A 20,095-nucleotide genomic window follows, 5' to 3' on the forward strand; every position below is an offset into this window, starting at 1 on the left:
GTGTGTGTTCAGACAGCATTCATTTGCTGACATGGCTACGCCAGTTGTCATAGCAACGATGGGTGTGTGCACAGTATTCTAGGCTGATTGGTGTTGGTGCTTCCCATCACTCAGAAGTTTTGTAGCAAGCGTAGGTGACAATGCCTGCTATGGACGTTTCCCCAGTCATAAGATGATCCAACTTTTTGGCTAGCCACAGCAGTCATCTAGCTAGCTAGGTAGCCATTTAGCTTTCTAGCACATTCACTCATTTGTTTGTAAACAATTCACAGAGTAGCTAACAAGCAACAAGATTGAGGGCAAATAAAAAAACCTTAATGGGAAAATACATTAGATTTAACCATTCACACACACAAGTCCCATGGTCAGTAATCAGATTTGTAGTTGGCTCCATGTGAACTACAATTCCGACACTGTGTTTTAACGTTTAGAAAAGTAAATCAGAATATGCCGAATAAGAAAAGATACGCTTACTGTAGCAGTTTTGCACAGATCCACAAGATGTGTGTGCCTTCAGCTGACGAACTACACTTCCTCCACAGCTATGCTTACACAAGTGTTCGGAGCACGCTAGATAGATAATTAGCACAGGTGGCAGCCTAGGTCTTCGGTCTGTCTTCTGTAAACAAGCGATGTAACATGGAGATATGGCCATGTGGTAACACTAACCCTATCCAAAGGCGTGTAGTAATTTAAGCTTTTGCTTACTTCTCACTGATATGAAAGATACAGTCTTTATGTTTCTAAGAATGTACTGCAAGCGATGCGTTTTAATGTTTAGAGCAAGCGTTGAGGCTCTTAACAAAACTCCCCCAGTCAGAAGATACAATTTCTACCTGCATGTCACCTGTGCAACTAGAGGCGAAAAAACTGTAGATCACCTTTACGCCACAGACACATACAAAGCTCTCGCCCTACATTTGACAAATCTGACCACAACTCGATCCTCCTGATTCCTGCTTACAAGCAAAAACTCAAAACAGGAAGTACCAGTGACATGCTCAATAGAGAAGTGGTACGATTCTACAGCTACAGGATTTTTTCGATAGCACAGATTGGAATAAGTTCCAGAATTCATCAGATGGCATTAGTCACCGGCTTCATTATTAAGTGAATCGACGTTGTCGTCCCCACAGTGACCGTACGTACAGATCCCAACCAGAAGCCATGGATTATAGGCAACATTCGCACTGAGCTAAAGACTAGAGCTGCCGCTTTCAAGGATCAGGACACTAATCCGGATGTTCATAAGAAATAACGCTACGCCCTGCGACGAACCATCAAACCGACAAAGTGTCAATACAGGACTAAGATCGAATCTTACTACACTAGCTCTGACTTTTTGGATGTGGCAGTGCTTGCAAACTATCACGGATCACAAAGGGAAACCCAGCCGTGAGCTGCCCAGTGACACCAGCCTACCAGACGATGCTACCAAGCAACACCAAACCATGCTTGAGAGAAACAGCTGTTCCGGACGACTGTGTGATCACCCTCGCTGTAGCCGATGGGAGTAAGACATTTTATTTTCAAACTCTCCCTGACCCAGTCCGTAATACCTACATGTTTCAAGCAGACTACCACAGTCCCTCTGCCCAAGAACGGCAAGGTAACCTGTCTAAATTACTTTCACCCCATAGCACTCACATCTGTAGCCATGAAATGCTTTGGCTGGTCAATGCTCACAACACCATCATCCCAGACACCCTGGAGCCACTCCAATTCGAATACTGTCCCAACAGATGACACAATCTCTATTGCACTCCACACAGCCCTTTCCTACCTGGACAAAAGGAACACCTGTGAGAATACTGTTCATTGACTACATCGCAGCATTCAACTCCACTAGAAAGGTCTATTGAGTGCTGACGTCATTTCCTGTTACAACTTGTGGGCTTGTTTACATGCTGCTGTGCATTTTGTTGCTAGCGTTACTTTGCTACCTGCCAACTTTGCGTTTAAAAAAATATATATATTCAACTTATTCACCCCGGATGCTTTATCTGGACATGGTTCTACAAGACCTCCACAAGCCGAAGCCAAGTAGTAACATGAACACTAGGCATTCTAATTGCAGTCGCTGTACTCATAATATACAGGAGAACGATCGCCTTCGCCTTTTGGTGAGGATAGCCGTGCTGCAAGCCCAGCTTCAGAAGCAATCGTTAGACAAGGGTAATGTAAGTGTAGGAAAGGATGAAACAGCGTCTGTGCCACAAATAAGTACAGATAGTAGTATAAATCCCCTCGCACAGTCCCCGCAGCCAAACTATTTTCTCATGGCTTCTTGAAGGAAATGCTCAACCGGTGTCGCTCATTCAGCCGACAAACTTTCAACCAGTTCTCCCCATTAAGCAATGAGTCGGAGTCAGAGGCCGAGCCTTCTCTGGTCTCTCCTCCACCCGTTACGGGGTCTGAGACGTCGAAGCTTCCCACCATTAGCTCTGACAAATTGAAAGCCCTAGTCATTGGCGACTCCATTACCCGCAGTATTAGACTTAAAGAATCATCCAGCGATCATACACTGTTTACCAAGGGGCAGGGCTACCGACGTTAATGCTAATCTGAAAATAGTGCTGGCTAAGGCTAAAACTGGCGAGTGTAGAGCATAGGGATATTGTTATCCACGTTGGCACCAACGATGTTAGGGTGAAACAGTCAGAGGTCCCCAAGCGCAACATAGCCTCAGCGTGTAAATCACCTAGAAAGATGTGTCGGCATCAAGTAATTGTCTCTGGCCCCCTACCAGCTGGGGGGAGTAATGAGCTCTACAGCAGTCTCACAACTCAATCGCTGGTTGAAAACTTTCTGCCCCTCCCAAAAGATAGAATTTGTAGATAATTGGCCCTCTTTCTGGGACTCACCCACAAACAGGACCAAGCCTGCTGAGGAGTGAAGGACTCCATCCTAGCTGGAGGATTGCTCTCATCTTATCTATGAACTTAGACAGGGCTCTAACTCCACAATGAGATCACCAGCCTGCCAGCTTAGTCTGCCACTAGCACAGTCAGTGTAGTCAGCTCAGCTATCCCCATTGAGACCATGTCTGTGCCTCGATCTAGGTTGGGTAAAACTAAACATGGCGGTGTTCGCCTAAGCAATCACTGGAATAAAAGACCTCCTCCATTCCTGTCATTATTGAAAGAGATTGTGATATCTCACATCTCAAAATAGGGCTACTTAATGTTGGATCCCTCACTTCCAAGGCAGTTATAGTCAATGAACTAATCACTGATCCTAATCTTGATGTGATTGGCCCAACTGAAACATGGCTTAAGCCTGATGAATTTACTGTGTTAAAAGAGGCCTCTCCTCCTGGTTACACTAGTAACCATATCCCCTGCGCATCCCGCAAAGGCGGAGGTGTTGCTAACATTTACGATACCAAATTTCAATTTACAAAAAAAAAAGGGCTGCGTTTTTGTCTTTTGAGCTTCTAGTCATGAAATCTATGCAGCCTACTCAATCACTTTTTATAGCTACTGTTTACAGGCCTCCTGGGCCGTATACAGCGTTCCTCACCGAGTTGCCTGAATTCCTATCGGACCTTGTAATCATGGCAGATAATATTCACATTTTTGGTGACTTGAATATTCACATGGAAAAATCCACAGACCCACTCCAAAAGGCTTCCGTGGGTTTTGTCCACTGTGTCTCCGGACCTACTCACTGCCACAGTTATACTCTAGACCTAGTTTTGTCCCGTGGAAAAAATATTGTGGATCTTTGTGGATATAATATAAAATATTGTGGATCGTTTTTTCCTCATAATCCTGGACTAACGGACCACCATTTTATTACGTTTGCAATAGCAACAAATAATCTGCTCAGACCCCAACCAAGGATCATCAAAAGCTGTGCTATAAATTCTCAAACAACCCAAAGATTCCTAGATGCCCTTCCAGACTCCTTCCACCTACCCAAGGACATCAGAGTATAACAATACGTTAACCACCTAACTGAGGAACTTAATTTAACCTTGCATAATACCCTAGATGCAGTTGCACCCCTAAAAACTAAAAACATTTGTCATAAGAAACTAGCTCCCTGGTATACAGAAAATACCCAAGCCCTGAAGCAAGCTTCCAGAAAATTGGAACGGAAACGGCACTTCACCAAACTGGAAGTCTTACGATTAGCTTGGAAAGACAGTAACATGCAGTATCGAAGAGCCCTCACTGCTGCTCGATCATCCTATTTTTCAACTTAATTGAGAATAAGAACAATCCTACATTTATTTTTGATACTGTCGCAAAGCTAACTAAAAAGCAGCATTCCCCAAGAGAGGATGGCTTTCACTTCAGCAGTGATAAATTCATGAACTTCTTTTACGAAAAGATCATGATCATTAGAAAGCAAATTACAGACTATTCTGTAAATCTGCGTATTTCTCCAAAGCTCAATTGTCCTGAGTCTGCTCAACACTGCCAGGACCTAGGATCAAGGGAGACACTCAAGTTTTTTTAATAATATATCTAGACACATTGATGAAAATAGTCATGGCCTCTAAACCTTCAAGCTACATACTGGACCCTATTCCAACTAAACTACTAAAAGAGCTGCTTCCTGTGCTTGGCCCTCCTACGTTGAACATAATAAACGGCTCCCTATCCACAGGATGTGTACCAAACTCACTAAATGTGGCAGTAATAAAGCCTCCCTTGCAAAAGCCAAACCTTGACCCAGAATTATTATTTTTTAATTTAAAAAATAAAATATATTTTTTAATTATTATTAAAATATATATATAATTTTTATTTTATTTTTTAAATCAGCCTATATCGAATCTCCTATTCCTATAAAAAAAAAATGAAAAAGCTGCAGCAACTCACTGCCTTCCTGAAGACTAACAATGTATACGAAATGGTTCAGTCTGGTTTTAGACCCCATCATAGCACTGAGACTACATTTTACATTTTAGTCATTTAGCAGACACTCTTATCCAGAGCGACTTACAGTAGAGTGCATACATTTTATAACATTTTTTACATACTGAGACAAGGATATCCCTACCGGCCAATCCCTCCCTAACCCCTAACCCGGACGACGCTATGCCAATTGTGCGTCGCCCCACGGACCTCCCGGTTGCGGCCGGCTGCGACAGAGCCTGGGCGTGAACCCAGAGACTCTGGTGGCGCAGCTAGTACTGCGTTGCAGTGCCCTAGACCACTGCGCCACCCGGGAGACTACACTCGTGAAGGTGGCAAATGACCTTTTATTGGCGTCAGACCAAGGCTCTGCATCGGTCCTTGTGCTCCTAGACCTTAGTGCTGCTTTTGATTCCATCGATTGCCACATTCTTTTGGAGAGATTGGAAACCCAAATTGGTCTACACATACAAGTTCTGGCATGGTTTAGATCTTATCTGTCGGAAAGATATCAGTTTGTCTCTGTGGATGGTTTGTCCTCTGACAAATCAAGTGTAAATGTTGGTGTTCCTCAAGTTTCCATTTTAGGACCTCTATTGTTTTCACTATATATTTTACCTCTTGGTGATGTCATTCGGAAACATAATGTTAACTTTCACTGCTATGCGGACGATACACAGCTGTACATTTCGATGAAACATAGTGAAGCCCCAAAATTGCCCTCCCTGGAAGCCTGTGTTTCAGACATAAGGAAGTGGATGGCGGCAAATGTTTTAATTTTAAACTTGGACAAAACAGAGATGCTGGTTCTAGATCCCAAGAAACAAAGATCTTCTGTTGGATCTGACAATTAATTTTGATGGATGTACAGTCGTGTCATATAAAACAGTAAAGGACCTCTGCGTTATTCTGGACCCTGATCTCTCTTTTGACGAACATATCAAGACTGTTTCAAGGACAGCTTTTTTCCATCTACGTAACATTGCAAAAATCTGAAACTTTCTGTCCAAAAATTATGCATAACAATGTATCCATGCTTTTGTCACTTCTAGATTAGACTACTGCAATGCTCTACTTTCCTGCTTGACTAGAACCACATTTTTTTATCATATTACTGGCTTCCTGTTAAGGCTAGGGCTGATTAAGGTTTTACTGCTAACCTACAAAGCATTTCTTGGGCTTGCTCCTATCCATCTTTCCGATTTGGTCCTGCCGTACATACCGACATGTACGCGTCGGTCACAAGACACAGGCCTCCTTATTGTCCCTAGAATTTCTAAGCAAACAGCTGGAGGCAGGGCTTTCTCCTATAGAGCTCCATTTTTATGGAATGGTCAGCCTATCCATGTGAGAGGCGCAGACTCGGTCTTGACCTTTAAGTCTTTACTGAAGACTCGTCTCTTTAGTGGGGCCTATGATTGAGTGTAGTCTGCCCAGGAGTGTGAAGGTGAACGGAAAGGCACTGGAGCGACGAACCGCCCTTGCTGTCTCTGCCTGGCTGGATCCCCTCTCTCCACAGGTATTCTCTGCCTCTAACCCTATTACAGGGGCTGAGTCACTGGCTTACTGGTGCTCTTCCATGCCGTTCCTAGGAGGGGTGCGTCACTTGAGTGGGTTGAGTCACTGACGTGATCTTCCAGTCTGGGTTGGTGCCCCCCTCGGGTTTGTGCTGTGGGGGAGATCTTCTTGGGCTATACTCAGCCTTGTCTCAGGGGTAGTAAGTTGGTGGTTGAAGACATCCCTCTAGTGGTTTTGGGGCTGTGCTTTGGCAAAGTGGGTGGGGTTATATCCCGCCTGGTTGGCCCTGTCTGTGGGTATAGTCGGACGGGGCCACAGTGTCTCCCGAACCCCTCCTGTCTCAGCCACCAGTAATTATGCTGCAATAGTTTGTGTCCGGGGGCTAGGGTAAGCCTGTTATATCTGGAGTATTTCTCCTGTCTTACCCGGTGTCTCTCTCTCTCTCAGGACCTGACCCCTTGGACCATGCCTCAGGACTACCTGGCCTGATAACCTGACTGGTCCCCAATCCACCTGGTCATGCTGCTGCTCCAGTTTCAACTGTTCTGCCTGCGGCTATGGAACCCTGACTTCACCGGACGTGCTACCTTGTCTCGGACCTGCTGTTTTCGACTCTCTCTCTACCGCGCCTGCTGTCTCTAACTCTGAATGATTGGCTATGAAAAGCCAACTGACATTTACTCCTGAGGTGCTGACCTGTTGCACCCTCTACAACCACTGTGATTATTATCATAACCCCACTGGTCATCTATGAACATTTGAACATCTTGGCCATGTACTGTTATAATCTCCACTCAGCACAGCCAGAAGAGGACTGCTAGGTTTTTACCTAGTTTCCTTGCCATTCTAGGGAGTTTTTCCTAGCCACCGTGCTTCTACATTTGCATTGCTTGCTGTTTGGGCTTTTAGGCTGGGTTTCTGTATAGCACTTTGTGACGTCGGCTGATGTAAAAAAGGGCTTTATAAATACATTTGATTGATAGTGATGAGCTTGGAGGGCGCTAAGATAAGGACCCTTGGATTAAACACCTCCCGCTGCAACTGAATTCTGGATTTCCAGATGGGCCGCCCCCAGGTGGTGAGGGTAGGCAACAAACACATCCGCCACGCTGACCCTCAACACACGGGCCCCCGGGGGTGTGTGCTTAATCTCCTCCTGTACTCCCTATTCCCCCACGACTGCGTGGCCGCGCACAACGCAAACACCATCATTAAGTTTGCAGATGACACAATGGTGGTAGGCCTGATCACCGATGAGACAGCCTATAGGGAGGTCAGAGACCTGGTAGTGTGGTCCCAGGACAACAACATCTCTGATTCAATGTCAATAAGACAAAGGAACTTATCGTGGACTTCATAAAATGGAGGGCCAAGCACGCCCCCATTCACATCAACGGGGCTGTAGTGAAGCGAGTTGAGAACTTCAAGTTCCTCAGTGCCCACATCACTAAGGACCTATCATGGTCCAAACACACCAACACAGTCGTGAAGAGGGCACAACAATGCTTGGCATGGCCCTTCAGATCCTCAAAATTTCACAGCTGCACCATTGAGAGCATCTTGACAGGTTGCATCACCACTTGGTACGGCACGGACGCTCTGGCACTGGACTCTACCCACACCCCCAATGCACTACACACACGCTGCTGCTACCCTGTTTATTATCGATCCTGATTACCTAGACACTGTTACCCCTACTTACATGAAAATATTACCTCAATCACCTCATACCCCAGCACATTGACTCAGTATCAGTACTGTATATAGCATCATTATTGTTATTATTTCCTTTTTATGCTAATGTTCATACTTTTTAACTAAACGTTGTTGGGAAAGGGCTCGTAAGTAAGCATTTCACAGTAAAGTGTACATCTGATGTAGTCGGCGGATGTGACAAATAACATTTGTTTTGACTATAGTCAATAGGCGCTAAAGCAGTTAGTTTAAAGGCCTAGTGTCATAGCTATTGAAAATCATGTTACTGCAGCATAAATATTGAATAATGTATTGCGCTACTATGATGACATTGATGTTGTGTAAAACTAAATGTTCAAAACCTATTGTGATCATGTTTGAAAGCATTTACCCTGAACTTCTGGTTGTGTAGCCTACCCTCTACTTAACTGCAGTAATGGTCAGTCCAAGCTGGGCAGGGCTGTGTATGTATTTAGCTGGGCGCAGCTTGTTCTGAGGTTGTAGAGACTTTTGTATAAACGTTCTTTCTTCCAATTAATTAAGCTTTCTTAAGTCATTCTCATATCCTGGGACCCTTCATTTTACATGTATTCATCATTATTTTTGTAACTCTTTCGGTTAATAAATTCACCACCTCTTTTGCATGGACCTCTGGCATTCCGCTTCCATCCATGCACCAACGTCTTTAAAAGGATCATCCAGTTACAACTAACTTTAGACACAAACACATCCCTACTCGGTGTGCTGCTACTGGCGTCCCCACAATTGGGTTAGATCACACCCAACCAGTGAAAGATTAACAGACTAGTGCCCATGCAATCTGATTTATTTTTCTGCATTGTATTATAATACATGGTTGTTTTTACTAAGCTTGATATCCTTAGTTTGAGGTCTAAAATATGAGCGTTTTAGTCATGAAGAGCTGGTTTGTCAACCATCGGCAGTGTTTTCACAGGCAGGTTCAATGCACCTCCGTGGCATTATAGCCTTAGAGGACGCTAGAAATTCGGTGTAGCTACGTTCTAGCTAGAATTAATACGCTATTATACTGACGTAGCTGCACGCGCAGAAACTTCACTAACTTGGTATTATAAGGTAGGTAAACATAATGCATGGGTGCATTCAGGAAAATATCTACAAGTAGTTAACTTTAACTAAAGTTGGCTATTGTGTAAGGTCAACTAACAAGCTAGCTAGTTGGGTAACGTTATAGTTAGTTGCCAGGGATCAATAGTACACTGACGTTACAGTAGCACGCAAAGTAGTTACAATCGCCATTGGCTGATAATATGCATAGCAATTTAGTTATATCTATTGTAAGAAATTGTATTAGATATTGGTAACTTGTTCTAACAACTTCTCAACATTACCTATAAGTTGACACAACATACACACCCCCTCTTTCTCTTGGACATATGCTGGACACATAGGACATATACACGGCACCCACAATTCCCCTCCCCCATGACAATCACACAGACACACCCAACCCATGGTTGGACCTCAGGACAAAGAACTCTCAGGAACCAATGGAACGTGGACACCAGGCCTGATCAGGACTACCCAAGACCCAGACCGACCAATCGGAAGGCCAGACTCGCAGATCAACCTACTTTGCTTGTTGTCTATATATAAAACTGTATGACTGTGGAAACTCCCTCTTTTTTCCAAATGACCCCATACGGATCGGATAGAAAAGAGCCGTGCTGCACGCTTTGCATAATATTTTTACACTTGAATAAACCTGCCTTATTATAAAATGATCCACCTCGTCCTATGTCTCCACTTGGTCTCCTGTCTCAAGTAAAAGAATTATCATCAACATGGTAGCAGAGGATGGTTAAAACATATTTGAATTAGGCCCAATAGAAAATTCATCGGACAGGAGACGAGAGGGAGAAAGATTCAAGAAGGAGAGGTGACCCGCTCGAGGGAGACGTCGGCGATTCAACTCACCCAGGAAACTGATCAAAGAGCTCGAAAATATTAAGGTAAGCAGAGCCGGTTTAATCAAAATCTGCATATTGTATTATAGCCAATATCTAAATTCAATGATCAGAAGTACTGAGGTGAGTGAATTGTTGCTAAATTTATGTGGAATTGTTTAGAATCTAAGGCAATGTGTAAAGATATTTGCGAAGTATAAAATCAAGTCGCATTAGTAATCTGGGACTAGTTGAAACATTTTTCAACTAGGAGCATCAGTGATAAACCTAAGCTTGAAATAGGAGTAATGGTATTAAACTTGAAACTCAAATGTATTTGAAATGTAATGTGATCTGTTCAAGTCGTATTAGTAATCTGGGACTAGTTGAAACATTTTTCAACTAGGAGCATCAGTGATAAACCTAAGCTTGAAATAGGAGTAATGGTATTAAACTTGAAACTCAAATGTATCTGTTCAAGTCGTATTAGTAATCTGGGACTAGTGGAAATGGCATCCCTCTAGGAGCATCAGTGAGAAATCTAAGCTTGGCGTATTGGGATTCAAGTCGCATTAGTAATCTGGGACTAGTTGAAACATTTTTCAACTAGGAGCACCAGTGATAAATCTAAGCTTGAAATAGGAGCAAGGGTATTAAACCTGAAACTCTCCAAATTAATGCTGTTCAAGTCGCATTAGTAATCTGGGACTAGTTGAAACATTTTTCAACTAGGAGCACCAGTGATAAATCTAAGCTTGAAATAGGAGCAAGGGTATTAAACCTGAAACTCTCCAAATTAATGTGTGTGATTGAGCGTTCCACGAGATCTATTGCTACTAATTAGCTATAAGCTAAGTTCAGGCTCCGTTAGTGGTGACCGCCGAGTCAGAATCTGTGTGCCACGGTGAAGCAGCCATTTACGGTTGATGAGTTGACCTGGTTTTCCCCTCATATACTGTTGGTAAATCCTTAAGGGATAGAATTCATTTGAAAATTATTATAGAAGCGCGTGAATTACTAGTATATTGTCCCCAAAGGAAAATTTCTGAAATGTTTTGGCAAAGTATTTAATTAATCGGAAAAAGTTTAAATTAACCGGGAAAGTTAAAAGAAATAATATCTCTCGAGTTAAAGGTCTTATAATTGCCATTCCAATTATATCAGGAGCGCCTGAATTCATTAGTATATTGTCCCCAAAGGAAACTTCTGAAATATTTTGCCAAAGTATTTAATTAATTAATTTAGCGAAAAGCAATAATATTTTTTATTATAAATACCCAAAACTGTCATTCCAATTATAACAGGAGCGCATGAATACATTCGTATATTGTTTCAAAAAGAGATAGCTGAAATATTGTTGGAAAACGAAAATAATTCATCAAATACACGGCAATAAAATCCTTTGTCCACGCGAGTCGGACACGAGACTGGAGGAAGAGAGGGGAAGAAAAATACATCGCTGGTTTCGATCAGTAACGGGCTAAAGTATACAAAGATAATAATAGACCCAGACATAGCTTAACGACAAAATGACCACGACTATCGTCCCCAAACACAAATTCAACGAATATTTAGATCAGAGAATGAAAGACAGAGCAGGCGGTAAATTACACTACAAACCCGTTAAAAAGATCTGGGAGGAAGTGAGGCTGAGATGGACTCAAACAGGTTTCCTTAGTGGAGTCGCCCCATCAAAAGGGCAACTCCTCATTATGGAGAAAGAATTGGAGGAAGCAGTGAAGCAAGGGATAGAATGTGAAGTTGATAAGAATAAGAGTCATTTTTTTTAAAAAAGAAGGGACAAAGCAAAGGGAAAAGGCACAGGCTGAGATGAGAATAGGTTTATGGGCAATTGAGGAAATTAGGAAAGCTCTCCCTTACCGGAAACCTGATACGATGGGAGTGGTCACTGGAGCACCAACTGACACCAAAGAGGGCAGGCCCAACAATAATGACGCCCCACCTACCACCACAGCAGCCCCATCGGCCCCAACCCATCTCAGGGGCACTGTGGGGTTAATGGCAATTCCCCAGGCTCAGTTCAACTCCCATGTGCATCACCACATTACCCAATACAATAAGGATAAGGGAGGGGCTGAAACACAAATCCAGTCCCTACAGGTACAACTTTTGAAACTACAATTGAAAGAGGCCCAGAAAGGAGAGAAACCCAAGAAACAGATGGTGGCTGAAGACCAACAAGAAATCTCACAAATCATTGAAAAAACTGTTTCCCGAATGATACAGCAACAACAACTACCCATCTTCACCCAGCAGGGACCACCTATACACCCACCCCAGGAGCAGCCATTCCAACTGCCGTATGCCTACCCGTTTCAGCCATACCCTTCGTCGGAACCACCACTACAACCCTACTACCCACTACCACAATCAAACTATTCACCCACATGGGGACAGCCCCAGAGGTACTCTGGATCTTATGGAAGCTGTTATAATTGTAAACAAGCTGGGCATATGGTGCGACAGTGTCCGCACCCAATAACCCCGGCCCAAAGCCAGTTTCTGGCCAAAAGGGGACGAGGATACGCCCCTAGACCAAGGGGGAGTCAGGCCAAGGATGTATCAACCACGTGCGGCCCTTCAACCCGCATACAATCACCCCAATCCAGACCCGAATTAGCAATCACCTCCCCCTTTTCAGGGCATGGCTGACGAATATGCCCCATGGCCCTGAAGCTGCTCACCACTAACCTACACTCATCATTGACCTGGACTACTGAAGCATCAAAGGCTTTTGCACTCTTGAAAACAGATCTCTAAGTGGCAGTAGCCCTAACAGCACCTGACTAAAAAAAACAAGTTCCATCTGGATGTTTCTGAAAAAGAAGGATTTACATCATCCATCCTTTTCCAGAACCTAGAGGGGGAGAGAAGAGTGTTGAGGTATCACCCCTCCAAACTGGACTACATTGAAGAAGGACAAACCACATGCTCCAGGTATGTGGATGCAGTGGCAAAAGCTATTGGGAAAACAGCCCACATGATAATGTGCCATCCATTGGAAATCCACACCCACCATGGGGTTGCAGCATATCTGATGAGCAAAGAATTCACGTTCAGCGCTGAAAGGAAAACGAAAATCCAGAATAAATGCACACAATCACACATCACATTTGTCAACACTGACAAAAACATGGCAGACGCACTCAATGCTGAAGGTCTACCCCACTCCTGTGCAGAAAGAGCTGCACAGGAACTGAAACGGAGACCTGACCTGGGGAATGAACCACTCACCAACACACACAGATATGGGGAAAGACAATGTGACTAATGGAAAAAGGTACCTGTTAGTTATGGTAGACAGGTTCTTTAAATGGGTTGAGGCAATACCAACAGCAGGGGAGGATGCAAAATAGGTCATTAAGTGGCTGCAAACCGAACTCATGTGTGTTGTTTGATGACAAACGCTCCATGTACCAATAGGGTCGGATGTGTAAATGTCAACTGATTGTTGTTTAATGATGGGGTTAGTGTACAGGCCACAATCTCATAAGTCTCGTGGAACGCGCCAATCAAATGTATGTGCAGGTTTGAAGTTGATTTGGGTTAAAGTCCTGCCCCTGGCGTTGCTGGCCATGATAGCCTCTCCAGGTGCAGGCACCCATCTCTCTCCTCATGAGACAATGGCTGGAGGAGTCATGCTGGGTTCACCAAGGAAGGGAGGTCATATGCCCGCCCTTGATGTACAACAAATTGTAATGTTTGATAATTGACGGAACTTTCTGCAGCTCTCTCCACACAGATTCACAAAGTCCAACGGGGAAGCAGAAGGGAGATCTGGCACACGGAAGGTAAAAAATTGGTGACTGGGTGGGGTTAATGTCCACAAGAGAAAGTGGCTAGAACCCAGGTGGACTGGACTGTACGAAGTGGGGGAGGTTACTTCACACTCAGTCCAGGTCAAAGGTAAATCAGGCGCACCTTGGCACCACTTCACACATTGCACTCCAGCCCCAATCCCTTCTAGAACACTGACAGAAGTCAGAGCTGATTTAAACAGCTTAAATTCGATTCCAAATGAAGACATTTCTGACTCAGGTGATGCGGAATCAAACTCCGCCTCCCCTGATAAAAAAACCTCGCCCAGTTGGAGGGATATTTCTCCCTCCCTGGGCAAGGCTAGGGATATCTGGCCCCTTATTTGTGATATTCCTACTGATATTTGGGCTGTCCCTGGGCACTTTCACATGGTTAATAGAATAACTATAACCGGATCCCCATGGATGTATGTCACGGACACTCTAGTCTAACTAGGTAATAATAGATTAAAAAATTAAAATAAAAAAAAAAATAAAAAATTTAGAAAACAATAGTTAAAATAAGAAACTAATATGGCTCAAATTGAGAAGGTTGAATGAGAGTGGGTGAAGAGCTATGCAGAGAATGGACAGAAGATGGCAGTATTGCAGCACCCAAATGGTCTCCCAGCCGACTGGTTGAATGCTGGTGACATAATTTTGTTTTTTTAGATATGGAACACGAATGTAGGTGTAACATTTTGACCTGTTTTCTGTTTCCATTGCATTTTCCGGCGACTTGATCACTCGCGGGGAAATGTGGTGAGAATAAGGAGATTGTGTCATTTGGGATACTAGTTTTGAGGTAAATTGATTACAATAGAGTTTATAACTCTTGACCATAAGGTAAGCATTTGTATTGGCCATTAGAAGATAGAGATAGGTTAATTAAGGTTATGTTAGGACTTTAAAGGTTGACACTATAAGACCTGTAGTTATTTTTAAATCCATGCAGATAAAGTCAAAACAGTGAGACACTTAGTTAATGTTGTAAAGGAACACACAGTTGTTATTGACTATTATTACAAAAAGGCAGACAGATGGGTCTACCCCGCACTGTTCAGACCTTGAAGGTTTGAGAGCAGAGTGGGGAGGGTGGACCAGGAAATGAGCAAGGTAGGCTGTGAAATAAGATAGGAGAGAAAGGGGTTAACATATTTAAGCAGCACAGATACATTTCAAAGTAGATAAGTCACTTGACAGAGAATTAGAAAAGAATAGATATGAATGTACGCCGAAGGGAGAATTGGATATGCGGGGAATAAAAGGGACGTTCCTAGAATATGATGTACTAGGTTATTATTTAGAGTAAGTAAGGTTGATACCTGGCCAGAGCCAGGTATCAAACGAAGGAGGGTACATTGTGGACTGGGAAAGGATGGGGTCCATTGGATAATAAACTTATTTAAAATTAAACATTTATAGCTAAAAAATTAGGCATAGAAATTAAATATATAATCAGAAAGAACAAATGAGGAACTGTTTGTTAACCAAACCTGTATGTCCAAGAGTTTATACATTGCAGGTGAATCAAGGGAGAAGGTGAATCACTCGACCTGGGGGCATATCGCACTTGGAGGGTGAGACACACTGACACTGCCGAATGATCACAGAGTTAAGGAGAAGAACTGTTGCTAATAAAGCTCAGGGGTCAACTCCTTAATGAAGAATTCCCTGACCCCGACCTTTCCTCACTGTGTTCGTTCATAGAAGTGAAAGTGTTGCTTGATCTCTGGCTGATGATGTGTTCTCTGGGAGAGGGTGGGGTTTTACAGGACTGCTTGTAGTCCTGAGCTGTCTGATCAGGATACGATGGGGAGGTTACCATCGCAGTGCTGCCAGAACCACCACCAGTTCCAACGGACCAGGGTTCAGCCGGCCTCCTCCACCACTCCAAGACCAAGTCCCACGCCATCACCTAAGCTCTCCAATCTGGTACAGATAATAAATATAAAAGACATCTCAGATAGTGAACATTTGGGGACTGAAACTGTTTATGAGGAAAGGGAGAATATGTGTTTGGCCTACAAAACACTTAATAGAAAGGACTGTGTCGTATGTGGACATGCCAGACCTATTCTGGCTGCTCACCCATTTGTCCTAAGTAATGGGGAAGGTTGGATGTGCATCCAAATTTAACCCTGTGTAAAACTCTGAGTCTTGTGTTCCCAGAAGTCCCTCCCCAGAAGGACCGTGGGAAGTTAAGGCATATGGGGGACATAACAGCTGTAACACTGGTACAGGTAGAGGTATAGACTATGGAAGGCTCCCTGCTACTACCTGCATAACTAATACCACTATTAACTAGAGGTGTTGCTGATGTATGGTGGATGTGTTGACCTGCCAGGCGGTTGACCCCATTTTTGAAAGGAAATTGTCGTTGCTCATGTGTTTTGGCCAGTCTGCTACCACCATTGCCTATTATTATAGCTAATCAACTTCTGGGAGCTACACAGGACACAGAGGCTTGGGACCAAACCAGGAGACGGCAGAAACGTGACGCTCCTTGGTCCGAGGGTACAGATAACATGCACACCAACCTGTTGGGGGTCCCAATAGGGGTCCCCCACGAATTCCAGACATTAACCAGGAATGATGGCCTGTGGCATCTGATGCCCATCATTGGCCCAGCTATTGTTGATGTTAAAACAAAAGGTCTGGATCAATTATAAACACACCCACACAGGACTTACAGGGATGGCTGAACAATTGGATGCTGCCTCACAAACCAGTAGACACAATAGACTAACACTGGACATAAGTCTGGCCAACAAGGGAGGTGTAACAGTGTTTCACGTTTGTTCCTAACAATACTAGTCCGGATGGGAGCATTTCAAAAGCTCTGAGTGGGTTGGCAAGGTTATCAGTGGAGATGAAGGGTCTTGCAGGTGTGGAGGAGAGTGGACTGTTCCCCTGGCTGGGTGGTTGTTTTGGTAAGTACACTGCAAGGACGATTACTGGATTTCTGACACTAGTTGTGGTTTTTCATTTCTGTGCTGCCTGTATCATACCTTGTTTGAAGAAGTTTGTTACAGATGTGTAAGGGGCCTCTGGTTGATGCTCCAGTTGGAGAGGCTGATACGAAAACGAGCTTCCGCAGGAGAGTGGGCTGACAGAGGAGGACCCTTGGTTTGCTGTAGATGATGTTGTTGAATGAATAAAAAGTGATGTTTGTCCTCCCTGTTGTGAAGGTTTGAAGTTCCCGGGTGGCGACGAGCCCACCTGGTACAGGTTGTATAGAGGGATGGACCGGAGGGTTTAACATATTCTCGTTTTTTGGTTTACTAATGTGTGGTTGGCCACTCCAGGGGTAGTTATTGGAGTGGTCTCCTTTTTGGTCCTTGCTCATTTACGACTCAACTTACATTGATGGAATTGGTGTCCCCAGGGGGGTACCAGATAAGTATAAACTGGTTGACCAAGTGGCCGCAGGTTTTGAATCATCATTTTGTTGGTGGTGTACAGTTAATAAAATGTGGACAGAATTAACTACATTCATTTTAATGTCCAGAAACTGGGCAATTGGACTCAACAAGGCTTCGAGGCGGTCCATGGACAATTGGCAGCTACGTCCCTGATGGCATTTCAAAATAGAATCGCGGTTGATATGTTATTGGCTGAACGGGGGGGGGGTCTGTGCAATGTTTGGTGAACAGTGTTGTACTTTCATTCCCAATAACACAGCTACGGATGGGAGTCTGACTGTAGCATTGGAGGGACTTCGTACCCTTAATGGTAAGATGAAACAGCATTCTGGAATGGACACTACTATGTGGGACTCATGGATGGATGCTTTTGGTAAATATAAGACGCTGGCTTCCTCCGTCCTAGTATCAATTTCTGTTTTTGCGGCCATTCTTGTACTTTGTGGATGCTGTTGCATTCCATGTGCGCGCACGCTTGCTAGCCGTGTTATAACTGCAGCCATAGACCCTAATCAGGAAAGGGCCCAAATGTCCCCACTGCTTGAGGATGGGGAAGCTGGACCTGTCTATCTATTTGAGGACTAAGATACTTTTATGTCACGTCTCTTGTGAGACGTGAAGAGAGGGAATCAAAAATTTGTCTTCTGACAAATTTTATCCCATAGCTTTGTCTTTTTATACTTTTATGTCACGTCTCTTGTGAGACGTGAAGAGAGGGAATCAAAAATTTGTCTTCTGACAAATTTTATCCCATAGCTTTGTCTTTTTATACTTTTATGTCACGTCTCTTGTGAGACGTGAAGAGAGGGAATTAAAAATTTGTCTTCTGACAAATTTTATCCCATAGCTTTGTCTTTTTATACTTTTATGTCACGTCTCTTGTGAGACGTGAAGAGAGGGAATTAAAAATTTGTCTTCTGACAAATTTTATCCCATAGCTTTGTCTTTTTATACTTTTATGTCACGTCTCTTGTGAGACGTGAAGAGAGGGAATTAAAAATTTGTCTTCTGACAAATTTTATCCATTAGTTTTGTCTTTTATATACTTTTATGTCACGTCTCTTGTGAGACGTGAAGAGGGGGATTTGTAAGAAATTGTATTAGATATTGGTAACTTGTTCTAACAACTTCTCAACATTACCTATAAGTTGACACAACATACACACCCCCTCTTTCTCTTGGACATATGCTGGACACATAGGACATATACACGGCACCCACAATTCCCCTCCCCCATGACAATCACACAGACACACCCAACCCATGGTTGGACCTCAGGACAAAGAACTCTCAGGAACCAATGGAACGTGGACACCAGGCCTGATCAGGACTACCCAAGACCCAGACCGACCAATCGGAAGGCCAGACTCGCAGATCAACCTACTTTGCTTGTTGTCTATATATAAAACTGTATGACTGTGGAAACTCCCTCTTTTTTCCAAATGACCCCATACGGATCGGATAGAAAAGAGCCGTGCTGCACGCTTTGCATAATATTTTTACACTTGAATAAACCTGCCTTATTATAAAATGATCCACCTCGTCCTATGTCTCCACTTGGTCTCCTGTCTCAAGTAAAAGAATTATCATCAACACTATCTTTAGCAAAGCTGAGTGGCAAAGTTCTAGTTTCTAGCTAGTTAGCTAACATGCAATACAAGACACGCTAGCAAGTTAGTTACTTTGCTTTAACTAACACATGAGTTGACATTTAATTATGGTCATTCATTGCAGTGATAATAACAAGCAATAATGCAAATAACGTCAGCTAGTTTTGCTGCCCGCTAGCTATATATCGCGAGCCCTCAAATCGCCTATGAGCGAGACCCGAGGCAACTCGAAGGAAGATTGTCATGCCAACATTTCTGAAATGAAAAGTGTAATGTAAACTTACGATGAACTTGCTTCATGGACATCCTAATGTGTCTATGCTGGTGTTGCAAATTCAGTTGGCTAGGTAAACAGACGGCAGCAAGACCTAAGTGCTACCTCCCCACCTTTACTACACAACGCAACAAGCACCCTCGTGACACAAAACTACATACACCCCAATGAACCCATCCAAATCCTTTCCTAGCTGCTTAACCATTATTCTACCTCGGTTTACAACAACCAAATGCACCAAGTAAAATGGCTATAGCTAACGTTAGCTAGATACCATTTCTAATGGATTACCTTGGAGTGCAGTCTCTCTTACATTGTGTGGGTCTGTGCAGTGGCGGCGATACTAGCAGTTGCTAAAACTGGATTACCCAATCAGATATGAGCAATTCACACAGTTCAGACCAATCAAAACTCGAACAAACCTGCAGTCAACTAGTGTGAACCATAGAGATTGATAGAGGATTCATCTTTGTATCTGTGCCATTGTAGACATTTTCCAGTACAGGGCACACTGACGTCACGCAAAGATTAGCGCGACTCTTAGCGGCAGTGAGAAACCCATTCAACAAACATTTACGTTTTTATTACTTCTAAACAAAATAACCTTTTTAGGATGTCATACACTTACAAGTATGTTTTGTTTCTTGCTTGAACAGTCGCTAAGATTATATTTGGTTGTGATCTTTGCAAAATAACTATTTTGGATGCAGCAGTTGTTAGCTAGAATGCTAACGCTCATTGATATAGGTTGTAGTTAAAGCTATCCAAAGAGCCATTTTACTGTGTCGCATCCTGATCTGTTTCACCTATCCTTGTAATTGTCACTGCATCTCAGTATAAGAGGCATTACTGCAGTACCTCGTTAAAATCCAGGCTGCATCACATCTGGCTGTGATTGGGAGTCCCACAAATTGGCGCACAATTGGCACAGCCTTGTCCGTGTTTGACTGGGGTAGGCCGTC

At 43.4% G+C, this 20,095-nt stretch overlaps 1 protein-coding gene and 1 long non-coding RNA gene across 3 annotated transcripts in view; one reads left to right on the top strand and one right to left on the bottom strand.

Moving 5' to 3' along the window:
• LOC129859167 (polypeptide N-acetylgalactosaminyltransferase 11-like) overlaps positions 1-19,515 on the bottom strand; it is a 70,001-nt gene extending 50,486 nt beyond the window's left edge. The window contains exon 1 of one of the 2 annotated variants that reach the window (XM_055928609.1): positions 19,425-19,515. The gene's annotated coding sequence lies outside the window, so the exon portion shown is untranslated. Of the gene's footprint in view, positions 1-19,143; positions 19,377-19,424 lie in introns of those variants that run through there. The other variant, XM_055928611.1, reaches the window with a different exon arrangement.
• On the top strand, positions 9,394-18,783 carry LOC129859168 (uncharacterized). Its single transcript, XR_008760132.1, has 2 exons — positions 9,394-15,759; positions 15,997-18,783. It is a non-coding gene; the product is annotated as an uncharacterized LOC129859168 (long non-coding RNA).
• Positions 19,516-20,095: the final 580 nt, after the last annotated feature.

The sequence above is a fragment of the Salvelinus fontinalis genome, chromosome 7, assembly GCF_029448725.1.
Source record: "Salvelinus fontinalis isolate EN_2023a chromosome 7, ASM2944872v1, whole genome shotgun sequence".
Classification (NCBI taxonomy): domain Eukaryota; kingdom Metazoa; phylum Chordata; class Actinopteri; order Salmoniformes; family Salmonidae; genus Salvelinus; species Salvelinus fontinalis.